This window comes from Podarcis erhardii (assembly GCF_964252035.2).
Source record: "Podarcis erhardii genome assembly, chromosome: 6".
Classification (NCBI taxonomy): domain Eukaryota; kingdom Metazoa; phylum Chordata; class Lepidosauria; order Squamata; family Lacertidae; genus Podarcis; species Podarcis erhardii.
Genome location: NC_138510.1, coordinates 38,021,397 through 38,036,509, shown reverse-complemented (window position 1 = coordinate 38,036,509; position 15,113 = coordinate 38,021,397). Strand labels below are relative to the sequence as shown.

Sequence of the window (15,113 nt, the reverse complement as noted above, 5' to 3'; positions counted from 1 at the left end):
ATTAAAATAGAAGTATATTAATAGTGAAATAATTATCAAGCTCCAACTTTAAAATGATTGGGGGCCCATTACTTACATCATAGGAGCCTACACAACACAAAACACTGTTGCTGTATGTAGGTTTTATTTGTTTTTTATCTTATATTTTGGAAAGGTAAATCCAGGTCCCCCCCCCCTTTAAATTTGCTATTGCTTGTTTAACTTATACTGTACGTAAATCCGGCACTGAATCTCCTCTAGTCTGGGAGACTTCATCACTCGCGCCCCTCCAAAACGAAAGTGGCGCAAGGTTCGCGCGGGCGCTTCGACCCCTCCTGCCCGGCCGAGCGCGCTGCTCCGCCCCTCCGCCGCTTTCGCTCCTCCTCCGCCGGCGCGGCGGCTCCTCCCCGAGCCCGAGGAGGGGAAGCGAAGGGAGGGAAGGGGGGCGGAGCGGATGAGCTGCCGCCGCCGCCGCCGCCGCCGCCGCCGCGCACTGGAGCTGCCGCGCCTCAAGCCCAGCAAGGCAGGCAGGCAGGCAGGCAGCGAGCGGAGAGCCGGAGGAAGGAAGGAAGGAAAGAAGGACGGAAGCGAGCGAGCGGGCGGCCGGCTTGGCTCGCCCCGGCAGGCAGCGGCGACGGGGTGAGGAAGGTGCGCAGGAAGGGGCAGCCGGGGCGCCGCTGCTGCGGCCGCAGAGGCGGCGGCTCGCTCGGTCTCCCGGTCCCTCCCTCCCTCCCGGCCCAGTGCGGGGCCGGCTCGCCTCCCTCCCTCCCTCCCTCCCTCCCTCCCGCCGCCAGGCCGAGGGGCCCTGCTGCTTCCCCTTGGCTCAGGGCCCGGCAGGGAGGGGTCAGGGTGTGCTCCCTCCGGGGTAAGGAAAGCAGCCGAAGCGTCTCCCCGCTTCACCCCCCCCCCCCAGGAAGGTTGGAGGGGACGGGGAAGCGGGTGGCGAGGTCTTGCACCCGGCCAGGAAAAGGAGAGAAGCCTTGACAGCCAGGCTGGAGCCCGGCCAGAGAAGTGCCTGGCCGGAGTGCAGGCAGGGGACGTGTGTGTGCTTGGCGGGGCGAGGCGGGGGGGGGAGATTGCAGAGGGGGGGGTTCCTGACTCACCCAGGGTACCAAAGGGTGACAGGAGTCAGGACCCCAGATTGTATGTTGAGGGTGGGAGGGGGGGTGGTTTTGTGCGATTTTGACAGTACAGAGACACGTTTCTTCTTTGACACCCCCTCCCCTGCGCAGTTTTTTTAAGACTTGCCTCTGGAGGAATCCCCCCCCCCTTTGTATGATTGGGTTGCTCTGCCCGTCGGTTAATGAAGGATAGCTGCTATTTAGGCGGGGGAGGGTGTCCCAAATGCATCCTGGAAGCAGGAGAACCCAGGCTGCTCCATCGAGAAAGGGGTGTGTTGTGCTAGGAGCTCCTGTTATGGTTGATGTGGATGCATGTATGTGATGGGAGGGGGGGTGGCTTGCTTCCTCTACCAGGGCTAGTTGAATGGTGGGGTTTTTCTTTGTAGGGCGTACATAAAATGGAATCCTTCCTTCCTTCTAAGGCATCTCTGTTGGGAGTGGCTGCCAGGCAGGCAAATGTTCCTTACGCCTTCTGATTACTATTTTGATGTCTTTGGCTGGACATGGTGGTCACTCCTTCTGTTCACAGAACCTCTTGTGGTGTATATCAACATTTTCTGGGGGAGGGGAGAGGCGATATAAGGGAGTTTAACCAATAGGATCTGAACTCTGGGACCTGCTCTTTACTTCCACCCCCAGTATAATAAGCGGAACATGCTTATTAACCTGTGTCTCCAAAACTAACATCTTGGTGACCCTCCCACAAGGTTGCTTTGGTGCACTCTGCATTGGGGAAAGGCAAATCATTGGCAGGCAATGCCTAGAATGGCACATTGTTAACTTGTGGCCAGTGTTGCGCCCCCTCCCCTCCCCAGCACACTCCACTTGGACTTAAGTTTCTTGCTTGTGCCAGTAATAGGGAAGTAAAATACAGGATTTCCCCACAGTTTCCCATGCAACAGGATATCAGGGAAAGAAACGGTGCCAGAGACACTGTACTTCTCTGTTTTGGGTTGTTGTGGTTGGTGGGAAGATCCCCGGCAGCTTGGCTTCTCTGTACTGCTTGCAGGGTTCATCCTGTTGCTGCCATTCTGCTGCTGAGTTCCTGAGGAGGTAGGTCTTGTCTTCTGCTGTGTAATTGTGTTTTTGCTGAGGGTCCCAGTTTGGGTCAGAATACATCCCTTGACTTTATGACAATGCTTTTGGCTGCTTCCAGATTAATTTTCTTTTTTAAAAAAGTGTCACCCCTCTTTTTCGCTAGCAGTAGCCGTTCTCTCTCTGCTTCTCTCTCTCTCACACACACACCTCCCCTCTGTCCCAGTGATTTTTGATTTTTAAAATGAAACTTGGTTTCAAGATTTTTAAAATGAAACTTGGTTTCAAGTTTGTGCTGGGAAGCACAAGCACAAGCACAAGCACAAGTTGCAAAGCATAGCTTCGGAAATTAAAAAGTGGCCAAGCACTGGCAGGAAAGTCTTTTTGATGGACGGGTAAATCAAAATGGCGCAGGGAGGGACTTGTGATGCCTCGTGTTGTTGCCACTGGCACCATCCAAAAGGTATCATCAGAGCATGCCTGGCCTCTTTCCGCATAGTGAGAGTAGTAAGTGGGTTCAGTAGAAATCATTTGGAATAGGAATTTCTGTTTTCCAGGAACTTGGGCTGCTGGTTAATAGTGTTTCTTTCCACAGTGCTTCCTAAGGTGACTTTGTCTGCCCAGTTTAGTCATGGCACCACAGTCTTAGTATTGTAGATGCAGTGCCTGGAACGCCATCTCACCTTAGCATCCTGGTGTGGAGTAGAACAATTGTGAGGACAGAGTGTATTTTGTTGTTTTTGAAAGCTGACTAAATTAAGTGTGTGTTTTCTCTCTTTTTATCCCTTCATAGCACTGACATAAAGATTAGTGGGGAACTTGAGGCAACTTTGCAGGCTGCTCTGACCCGCGTATTAAAGTTTTGAGTTGCCAGTGGCTTCTGTAGTTGGCAGTACTACTGAATTATCAAACTTGGCAGTGTTGCAACAGACTGGTCTTATGCTGCCCCCCCCCGGGTGACATCAGTGAGCAAGGTTTCTTTTGGGGGGCGGATGAGCCTCTCCTGTCATTAATGCAGTTGCCTGTCTGTAGTACTTCCTATTTTGAAAGAGTATATTGTGTTTCCTTTTGGGATATATTGTTACTATTTGCAAAATGTCACGGGTGGGGTGTGAGGAAGTGAGAGTGGTCATGTTGTCTCCTTTTGGTGCCAGTCTTCTATTTCAATGTAGCGTGGAGTGAGCAATTTTGTTCGATATACATCACTTCCTTCCTGAATGGTAGGCTCATGCCATCCAAGCCTGCGTGCATTTAAGAGTCCTTGGTGGTGGTTGATATCTGACTTGTGTGAATTTTAAAAGGACTTTAAGTTATTATAGATAACTTTGGCATGTAGATTACTTGGCATATTGTGTTTCAATTTCTGAATATCTAACCATCCTACATACATTGTGCAATGTCTGTGTTATATTATGTGTGACTGCAAAACTTTCAAAACAGTTGACTTACTACATTAGTAATCCCTGAGGTATTATTCATGTACCATTAGATGTTAGCTTGCTTGCTAGAAAGAGTGTGGAAAATTTCCAGATGCAGTTGAGATGTCTATAATCAGAGCTGTGGTATCAATGAGAAACTGGTATGAAATAAGTGGAGTCTTCTGTATGTGTTTTCAAAAAACCTATATAAGCAGTAGCTCATCTTGATAGAATTACTGTGGCATTGTTTCAAACTGAAATGAAAATACTCCTGTACCTCAAATCTGAGATATTTTTAACACTGATGTTGCCATGTTGGTGGGGAAATTGAAGCTGACATGAAATTTACTATCATATTCCATTTGCCATTTGGTATAACTATAGCAGCAATTAGCTATATCTGTATGTCGGGGTTTGTAACTGAATACACAGTGTCTCTGATTTAATTATTTTTAAAAGGGTTTAATACAACTGATATGATATTGATTTTGGCCCCATCATTCCTCCTGTGGCCCCCCTCAAAAGGACACTTCTCAGAATGGGGGGGGGAGTGGCCTGACTAATACTTCTTATAGATTATCATATAGATTATAACTCCTCTATGCAAGCATAGAAGCATTTTAAATATAATTTTCAGAAATGTGTTTGATCTCAGCTGTTACAACCTATTTTTTAAGGACATGAAACATCTAAGTTCTATTCCTCTAGGAGCCTCTCCAGTGCAGATGCCATTGAAATGAATGATGGTAGTATGAAAACACAGATTTCTTGTGCAGTTATACTTATTTTAATGGGATTTGTGCAAGAAAGGTGCTGAGTGGATTGTTTTTAATCTTTGCTAAATAAGTTTTTAATCTTTGCAGGAGTGGATTTTGGAGACTATCCTATTATGATTTTTCTGACATTGTTATGATCCTGTTTTAGTTATTTCGACAAGGCCATTCTTTGCAATCTATTACAATGGAAAAGTTGAGTGTTCCCCCTCTCTATATATTCACAGGAGCAAATGAATAAAATGCAACTGTTTTCATTTGGCATTTGCAAAGAAGTGCATTTAATTGCAGTATAAATCGGCAGGAGAAAAAAGTATAGCTTTTAAGGTGGAGCTGAGCTAAAAACAGGAAGTCCTGTGTTCTTCTGTTTCTATAAATATATTTTCATGCACAGTATTTTCATCAAAAGAACACTTCAGAGAAACTGCTATTGTTTCAAAAGGCCACAAGACTTAAATATTCAGGCCAGATTATGAGTTCTTCTCTTTTAATATCTATATTGTATTTTATGAATGTTTGGCTCTCCTCACCTCTCCCCCGGTCTCTTTAACCTTGATCGATACCATCAAGGAAACAATATTAGGTCCTTGAAGGGCAATTAAATGCAGGGCTCAAATTAGGGGCAAAATAATTGTATGTTTTGGCTAGAGTTTCAGCAGGTTTGATTGGACCTTTAACTTGTCAAATCTATGCATGCCTAACATGGAACTAAGCGCTGTTGACATTAGGACTAAGGGCAGCTCTGCGCATTATGTGTGTATCCATGTTAATACAACTTCCTGGGTCTGCTGCTAGAAACACCATGCAGTGCTAGTGATTCTTGGAACTCCCTCTTATTCCCAAGTAAATATGCGCAAGATTACAGTAACATCATTCTCCTATGCATACTGACTCAGAAGTAAGTTCCACATGGTTCAGTTGAACTTATTCCATTGTAAGTGTCCTTTACAACCTCAGTTTCAGCAGTAACTGTTGGAGCTGAGTTTTAGTGCAGAGCATTTACAGTTTTGTGTGCTAATACTTTTCTTTGAAGCAGTTGCATAAAGACTATCAGAACAGTTCACAGTTGAAGCCACACACAGAGCGAGTGTGTGCTCTGACGTGCCAAATGCTATAGATTTCATGCCCCCTCCCACACTCAGGAGGGCATTGTTGGCATAAAGTAGAATTGAGCTTGGCAGTTATAGTGTACGAACAACAACAACAACCAAATCTTTGTTTAACTGAGCCTTTATAAATGTGTGCTGGTACAGAATTGCTTATTTCTAAACAACTTGATTGGTTTTGCACTGTAGAAGCTGTGGTTGAGTTGCAATTGGGCCTCAACTTGTGGCTTTCTTTACCAGCCTTATAAATGTTTACTTGCAGCAGAATACCCACAGTGAAGTGTGAGCTTCATGTGTGTGAGAGTGTTGATGTAAGGAAACACTGAGAAGGCTTGCAGCAAAATGGTGGAGCACCTACCTTGTATAACATAACATTTCGTTGCATGTAAAACTTAAAAAGATCATGGTACACTAGTCCCTTTCATTCAGCGGGAGAGATGCTTAAGCATGTAGCAGATTTCCAGAACAGAATGTAAAAAAATGAGGAATATTTTAGAATTCTGGTGTAAATTCTTTAGAATGTCGTAAAGCTGTGATGCTGTGAAATAGGGGGCTCGCTTATGAAATTGTAGTGTTTTATCATGGCATGCACTCTCTTAAAGTAAAGAACCATTAGCAACCCTTCTCAGAATACCATGGATATATAATATCACAGTATTCTTTGATTTTTTGCTCTTGTGAATTTTCTTCTCAGCAGTACTCTGGGTGGCTCCATGTGATTGCTGTGTGTACCCTGGTGTTTGACACAGTTATTTAAAAGTGGATATATATAAAAATATATATATATATATAGAGAGAGAGAGAGAGAGAGTGTCTATGTCTTTATATATGCATGCACATGTTCCTGGGGATGCTGATATCTGATTGGCCCTAGGGCTCCCCAATATGTGTCTGCTGCCATTTACATATACAGGGCTTGTCACCCACCGTTTGTACACTGCTTCAGGAAACAGCAGTGTAGCCTAACACCAGTGAATCTGCAGCGATCATATCTGCCCTTCCTAAGGATTAGAGTTGGTTATCTTTTTAGAGTGTGATTGTGATAGCCAACTTGATTCAGTCACGGAAGAAGAGAGAGAAGTCGCTCTTTAATCTTCTTTCAATACCAGGTTATCTCTTGAACTATTGACTTTGCTCTGAATTCAGAGGTCTTAGGATTCCTCTGAAAGGCCAAATACCTAAATCCTCATAGAATAAGTAACCATTGGGAATTTGGGGAAATGTATAATGGTTTTCAATCTGTTCATTCACATACCCATGTAACAGTTGAATTACAGGCTCTTGAGGGTTCGTAGGGTACCGGTTAAGGTTTTCATGCCCAGCATTTGTTGGGAGTGAATAAAGTAAAATGTTTCCTTTCCATTAAATAAGTGATAGGAAGGAAATAAAGCACAGTTCTGGTGAGCCTTGTAGTTTCCAGTAGTTGACTACTTCTAAAATTACCAGATGTACATATGCAGCCAAAGCTCCTGGATTTTAGAAATCCCCATGGATTGCAAAATAAACCAGGACTGAATCTGCCCAGCTTCCTTGTTTGGAAATGGAACATAATACGAAATTGCATACAGGAATACTCCTTTTTTTCTGGCTATACCTTAGCAACTGAGCACTATTTGTGTTTACTGCTGAAGTATCAGAACTGTGGCAATGCAGTCTTAATCCTAGCATTAATAACTGAGGTGAGTTCCTTTCCTGTATGTTCCTTTCCTGCTTTCAGCGGGGGGGGGGGGGGGAGAGAGTCTTCTTGCATAACATTCTCATGAGAAAAACACAGTTTAATCAGCTTTTTACAGTAATTGGGTAGGATTGCAAATACAATCTATCTTATGTTCCATTTAGTGAAAAAGTGTGCAGTGGAGCATAAAGTTCTAAAGTGCACATTGGTTACACAATCAGTTATGTTATGAATAAATTAGGGCCAAAATGTCCATGACTTCTGACTAGAATGGCTGATAGACAAACATGATATATATCATTTTAAGAATGCTTGACTTCCTCGAAGTAGCCCTTCTTTCTCCCCTCTCCCTCTGTAAGGACAGAAAACTTAGCAGCAAGTGATTATTCTTGGTTCCGTCTTAGGGTGTGTTCCCTTTACTGTCTTATTGTGCAGTGAAGTGGGGTTGTGTGTGTGTGTATGTGTGTGTGTTTACAGGTTTCTTCCCCCCTCACACACTGTTCACATTAGCATGGCTTTAGTTTGTTTCTGTGATTCCTTTACCACCAATCAGAGGTGTTCACACACACCTTGAGTGGAAACTAGTTAGGAGCAACTTAAGAATGCCAGTTTGTGTGAAGCTGGTTTGAGAAACAGCACATTGAACTAGTGTCTTATAACAAAGTGCAGGATACATATGCAATAGAGATCACTTGGTGTGGACACAGATTAAAAATCCAACACTGGAATCACAGTGCACGTGCAGTAAGTGGGAGTGTTTGCACTCTGGATTTTGAGAATGGAACTACTAGGGCTTGCATCACATGCCTCCTCTTAAGCCCTGGCTTAGCATAGCTTTGGAGGCCAACCAACGGGTAGGATGAGGAGATTGAAATCAATCAGGATCGAGACATAGCCAAGAAGCCAAATGAAGAATAGGCAAAGATTAAGGGAAATAAAGGGCTTTAGGCAAAGAGGAAGAAGCAAGATAGCGCGTTCAGTGATTGCACCAGAGAAACAAATGCACGTGACTCTCTCCATTTCAGTCAATACATCCTTCCATGTTTGACACTACTTTGATCTCTTTCTCAAACCCTCAACTTAAAACCTGCCTGATGTTTTGTTTTTTGTTTTAGGTAGAACCTAAAGTGTGGGCGAGGTTGCGATCCGTTTTGTGGCCTAGTCAGGATGTCATCAAAGGACGTTGTGCCTCTGCTGGCATGTGTCTCTGTTTTCTTCATGTGCCTGGCACAGTGGCAGCATGTTAAATAAACTCTGAAATCCAGCTAAGAGGGAAAGATTATTGTGTTCGTCAGACACAGGAAACTACCAAGTATCTTTATTTAGGGCTGAAGGAAACCTTATTATTCAGCTGTTAGATCTGCTGGCATAGTATATGCATTTGAGTTGAAGACTGTCAAGTTTGCGCATTCGTGCTGTGTTCACTTTCCATCCCAAAACATTTAGCGCAAATGCAAGTTGTTCTAAAGATGGCTTGTTGTTTGGCTTCAACTTTAATGTTACATATTTTGGTAATTTAAAGGGGGGGACCCATGAAATGCTCTGTAAGCATGTACATTCCTATAGGTGACCACCTTTGCATTACATCAGGACCAGTTGTCATGCCCTATAATAGCCTCCTTTGTCAGTTGGATCCTTGGAGCAGTTTCCCCCAACTTGGTGACCTCAAGATGTTGTCAAATTACAGCTCCCATCATCCTTGCTTGTTGATCAGGCTTGCTGCAACATATGGGAGCCCCAACATCATCTGGAGGGCACCAAGGTAGGGAAGACTTCCGTGGACAGTCTTCACATCATTAATGCTAGATAAAGGGCTCATCTGGAACCTCATATTTTTTAGTTTCCTGTGCTTCTCTAGAGAACCCATATACACAACTCTTCTCCGTAAGCAACAAGACAAGAGTTTGTTCCCATTTATATTAAGTTCAATTAGCTGGAGATAATGGAATTAATCTAAACCTGATTTCTGTATTACATATTGGAACCCTATGAATACAAATATTTTTAAATAGTTACTGGGAGCTGTTCCCCTGCTTACCAGCCGCATCTGTCACCCATAACTCACCCAAACTCCCAGACATTGCCAAACACTTCACAATCCCCCCTAACTCAGACCAGGGGTGGGGGACCTCTGTGGCCATGACAGATGAGTGGGGCAAAGCATGCCCTGCCCTGATCCTTTCAATCTTTTGTAGTCCTATGTCCCCTACTCTGTTTTTGCCCCCAATGTCCCTCTTCCTCTATAAGTGACCTTGCAAATTGCAGCATGATTAATGTTTCAAAAATAAAGTATTATATAGGAAAACACAATTCTGTCCTCTCTCTCTCTCCACCTCCCCCCCGCCGGATGTCCTTTAATTTTTTTTATTTCTGGGCTTGGTTCTGGATGCTTATGCATTCTATGAAACATTGTGCACTCTTGTGAACATTGCAACCAGCTGCAAAATGTGCTGTTCTATGACTGCCATGTTGAAGCTGTCATTTTTACTAGTTCAGAAAGTATTATTTGTTCTTACAATATAAGGCTCCAAGAATAAAACCTGGTTATGGTATAAATCATGTTGTCTCGATTCCACTTCATAGATAATTCTCTGCTATGAGATTAAAGGGTTTTAATCTAAGCTCTCAGACCCCAGTTGAATATGTTCTGAATTGATTTGATCTTGCTTTTCCTAATAAATGTCTAAGCAGACCACAACAGAGAATCCTCAAAGGTCAAATGAAATGTGTTGTTTTCAAGGAGCATAGCTAGTAACTTATTTTCTCTAAGCATTGACTTGAGCATAGATGGGAAACAACATTTCAAATCTAAGCATTGCTTGTTATAATCCCTTCTACCTGTGAAGCTTCATTTTGAACATTTCTCTTTTCATTTGTGTGATCCACTGTGCAGGGGCAGGATACAGATGCAATAATAATAATACAGTAAAAAAATATTAAAGGAGGGGAAAACCATAGAATCACAGAATTGGTAGGGACCCAACGGACTATCTAGTCCTGGGCCGGTTCACTCCAGCGGAGATCCCTCCATGGGCTGGATTGTGCGCGTGCCTGCGATTTCCGGCATCTGCGTAGATGCGATTTCCAGTGCCACGGAAGCGAGTCATCATGCTGCGCTGGTTTAGCGCAGTGCGCAGGGACTCGCTGAGCGGGCGGCTTGGTTTGGGGGTGGCTCGTGGACCAGTTAAACGACCCCTGTGGGCTGCTTGTGGCTCATGGGCCTTAGGTTGCTGACCCCTGATCTAGTCCAGCCCCCTGGGCTGCAGGAATACTGATTAAAAATACAATCTGAATGGCTCAAGAACTTGCATATGTGACCAAACAATTCTTCTTGGCTAGAAAGCGATAGGGGGCATTGCAAATGTTTGGAATCTCTAGGTATGTGAAATATCTCCCCTAAATAATTGCCTCTATTTCGAAGTTCAGAGATGAGAGTGGAACACGCCCCCCACGGCATTGGGTTGGTGGATTGGGTGGCCACATAACTCTGACTTGACTAAAACAAAATAAAAAAATTCCTTCCAGTAGCACCTTAAAGACCAACTGAGTTAGTTCTAGGTATGAGCTTTCGTGTGCATGCACACTTCTTCAGATACACGCCCCCCACGGGGGTGTATCTGAAGAAGTGTGCATGCACACGAAAGCTCATACCTAGAACTAACTCAGTTGGTCTTTAAGGTGCTACTGGAAGGAATTTTTTTATTTTGTTTTGACCATGGCAGACCAACACGGCTACCTATCTGTATCTGACTTGACTGTTTGATAGGGGATGAAAAACCATGCCGGTGCGGGAATTGTATACTGAACAAGAGCACTTTGTGATGCCACAGAGCATTGTGAACCTTCCCTGGCTAAATGAAATGTTTGCATATCATGTAGAATTGTACCCACTGTACTTTTGCTTCTTGAGAACTTTATTTAAGAAATGAAAGTAACTTTTTATCCTTTTTATCCTTTTGATGACATAGCGAAATGTAATAAGGGAACAGGCAGTGTCTGTTGAATGCTCAGTTATCAGTGGGAACCTTATTAGATGGGGCTTGTGGTGCTAGTTATATACAACAGGAATCTCATGCTTCCCTTTTCTGCCTGGGTTGTATGCTTCTCTGACTACTTGCAGTGGCAGAGCAGGATATAAATTAATCAATAAATGCTAAGCAGTTAAAATAAAGCTGACAAGCATGAGTGTATTCTATTCTGCTTTCACCTCATTCAGTGTATGTAGTGTTGTTGTTTTTCTAAGTTGGGCTTTAAGCATCCACTCCCCAAGATATCTGCAGCTGGTAAGAATAACTGGTAGGACTTACAGTATTTCCCTGTAAATGACAAGAGAGTTGGCTCCTTAGGCCACTGATGTGCTACCACAAATGGCTAACAAGCCAACTCGTAAAATGTTTTGTGAGCCAGTAACTTTTGTAAGCATGCATTTGCAAGACTTTTCAGTCTTAACAATTTGAAATGGATTGGGCCTGGTTTTCTTGCAGCTTCACTTGGCTCCTGATAGGTGCACCTCCGTTGGCTGATGGTTTCAGAATCCATAATCTGTGCGCAATACGAGCTTGTTGTCCTAGCAGATTGTGCATTGTGCATGAGTTATGAGTTAGCAGATCACTTCAGCTGTATATTCATAACTGGCAGAATTGCACTCTGTTTATAGAAAATTCTGGTTTGGTTATAAGAATGCCCATTAAAAAAGATACCAGTGGTTTGAGATTTTTGCAGGTGAGAAGTCAGAATACTCTGGGTTGTATCCAGTGTGCGTGAGACTCCTAGTAGACCTACTGAATAATTTCAGTGGGGCTGCTCTGAATAAAATGTTGGTGAATGCAACCCTTTCATATTTAATAATAATCATTATTCTTTCTGCCCCTCCACCATTACCTTTTAACAAGTGGTTCTTTAGTAGTAATTCTGCTTTCAAGTCTTGTGGCTTCAGTGAAGTTACTCCCACTTACCTGTTAGTTTCAATTCTAATCTGAAATACAGTGATTTGGCTCCCGTTTCTTGTGTGCAATTTCTTGGTGTGAAAATTTGCATTATGTATTAACCTGATAACTAAAGAAAGTGGCCTTATGTTGGGTACAGTGCAGTTCAGGGTGCTTTAGCAGCATTTGTTTTGTTTGCTGCTTTATTAGCTAGGTACATTTAGTTTGTCACCTCCTATGTGTTAAATTAAACCTTCACTAAAATTATTTTAGTTAGCTAAATGTGGAAACAATTCAGCATAATAAAGCAGCCCTTCAGTGCCACCTTATTAACTGCCATGTAATTTTAATGCACTTTTCTCACAAGTGCAGTTCAAAGCAGCGTTTTGTAAATTGCTTTGAGGATCTTCGTTTTAAAGTGGCACCCAGGAGCACAGGTGTACCACTACAATGCCTTGACGCTAGCTTATTTCTTCTCTGCGCTTAACGCTGCTTGCTGCTGCTTGAAGCAATAATAATTTATTTTGTTGGTTCGGCTTTGATAATGTGTCACCGTTAAAGAACAGAGTTGTTGGAGACTGGCTTTTGCCTCGCTCAATTCTCGATTGACTTGAAGACTTGAGATAAGTTGAGGTCTAAATTCAATTACCCTGATAGTTTTGTGAAGATACTTAAACTGTGTTCATAGATATGGTTCCTGAATGTGCACCGTTCCTTTGGCATTGGTCTTTGCTAACAAGCAGGATTTAAATTCACCTTCTTCAGATGTATTTGCTCTGTTCCAAGCATTTTATGTTATTGTAATCTAGTTATGTTGGATACCGGTAATTTGTTGGTTTTCAAGTACCTTTCTTGAGACATGTGACAGGGTGAAATATTTACCTAAGTGTCTTGTTCAGGCTATGATAATTATGATCTCACTCTGTCAATATTGCAGGCATCTTCCCGTTTAACTAAAGTGGTCTTGTTACCAGAGTGCCATACTAACAAAATGTCATGTTGGGTTTTTTGTGGGGGAAGGGTAGAATTTTGTGTAGAATGACTGAAGCAGGCATGTTTAGCTTATTTTTCTATGTGGGAATTGGAGGACTGATTCCTCAATGCAAACATTACAGGGGAATATAACTAATACATCTGTGTTGAAGGTCTGTCCCTTCTCATGGTATATTTTAACCATCGCCGGAAAATGGGTTCTCTGAAGTGTTCACATGTTAAATTATGAGGTCTTCACCTGGCACTGATGAAGCCTCTGAGATTCCCCCTTACTCCCACCATGGTCTTGAGGACTGGTGACCCCTTTCTCCTTTGGAAAGTACATAGTGCAGAAAGATAAAGTTAAGAAAGACACACTCTTTCCCACATCCTTTGTCAGCTTTCTGTGTTTTCCAAGACTCGGATTAATTCTACCGTGCCTGACTTTTACTTGGAACTCTTGGAAAAGTGAAATATGCATGTACTTCCTCTATTTCTTGCATATGAGGGCAGTGCTCTAGGGGGTAGGAAGAGAGGGTGGTGCCCATAGCCCCTTGAATAACATACATGGTAATTTACTAATTTGTTGTTCAAGCCTTTTGTGTTTTTTCAATGGATTATGCTGTTATATCTACTCAGACTTTGAAACAAATTCAACTAATCCGTACTAATTCATTAGTATGATATTTGTGTAGATACTAGATTCAGGTAGGTAGCTCTGTTGGTCTGATGCAGTCGAGAAAAAAATAATTGTCCAGTAGCACCTTAGAGACCAACTAAGTTTGTTCTGGGTATAAGCTTTCGTGTGTATGCACACTTCTTTCATTTGCATAGATAGTCAACTACAAAGACAGTAAGATATAAAATGGTACGATAAGGGCAAGAATCATTTTGACTTTGATATGATACTTTCTAAATGTTTTGTTAACTTTCTGTCAGACAGGTCTTTGGAAAAAGCCCGTCTTTGTTCCCATGCAACTCTGGCAACGTGGAAAGATTTTCCACCATCTTTTTCACGGCTCATAATAGCAGCTGTTTGGTGGTACTTCCTTGTTTTGCATTGTTTTTGCTAACCCTGTAGCTCAGAAAAATGTACTTTTAAAAAAATGAAATTGAAGGGAGAAATATAGCTCAAAAGAGGAAGACAGCTGACTTGACACATGACAAAATTTCAGGAGAAGAATTAACAGAAGTATATGATGAAGAGCTTTTTTAAAACTCTGGTTCTTAATACATCAGCAGTTTTAAAATGCACAAGAGACTGGAATGTGTGATATTGAGTCATTAGAGATCGCTACCATAGCATCCGTCATAAGCCACTGTTCTGATCTTTGTCAGATGGACAGAATTATCTGGCTTGGGTAGTGTCACCACTTATAATTTATGTAAAACGTAATATGGAACAAAATTGGAATGTGATGAGGAAGAGGTAGCTAGGCTATAATTATTAAACTAGCTTGCAGAAGGAGTGGAACTGGGTGGCCCTTAATTTTCCTTCCTCCAACATTTTGATCTCTTGGATGTACAAATAAGAAATTTCATAAATTGTCAGGTTTGAAAAATGGGGATTCCCAAATGATGGGCGGTTAACTTGTAAGAGGGGGAAATTGGCTTTCTGTTGCCAGAGTATGCTTTATAGCAGTCACCATGGCATGAATAGTTATCTGTTTCCACTCAAGAATCAGTAACAGGAGGCCTTGTGTTGTGATAGATAGTAATAATTTTTCCTATTTCCTTTTCAAGTTTATCCAGTAATTTTAGCATGATGCATGTTCCAGTGGGAGTTGAAATATTCTGTTCACCTCTATTCCAGTGTAACTAAGATCTGATTCACACATGCATATACTTCACTACAAGGCAGTACTCCTTAAGTCTTGTTGCTCTGACTCTCAAGAGAATGTGTGAAGCACCTTTATTGGGCAGTATTGTATTGTAGCTACTAGGTGGTGGGTGATGATAATAATATAAATACTTTTTATTATGTTTGATCTGTTTCAGATAATGGAAGTCATAAATGGATGCTGCCACCATTGAGTGGCGAATGTAGTGTTGAATTGCCAAACTTCCCATTCAGCAAGCAGTCTTTAAGGCTCATATTTTGGATTGCCA

General features: G+C 42.6%; 1 protein-coding gene across 1 annotated transcript in view; it reads left to right on the top strand.

The window, feature by feature from the left end:
* The first annotated feature begins 438 nt into the window (after positions 1–438).
* The window catches only part of RAP1A (RAP1A, member of RAS oncogene family), a 92,604-nt gene continuing 77,929 nt past the window's right edge, over positions 439–15,113 (top strand). The window contains exon 1 of the mRNA XM_081865067.1: positions 439–618. The gene's annotated coding sequence lies outside the window, so the exon portion shown is untranslated. The remainder of the gene's footprint in view (positions 619–15,113) is intronic.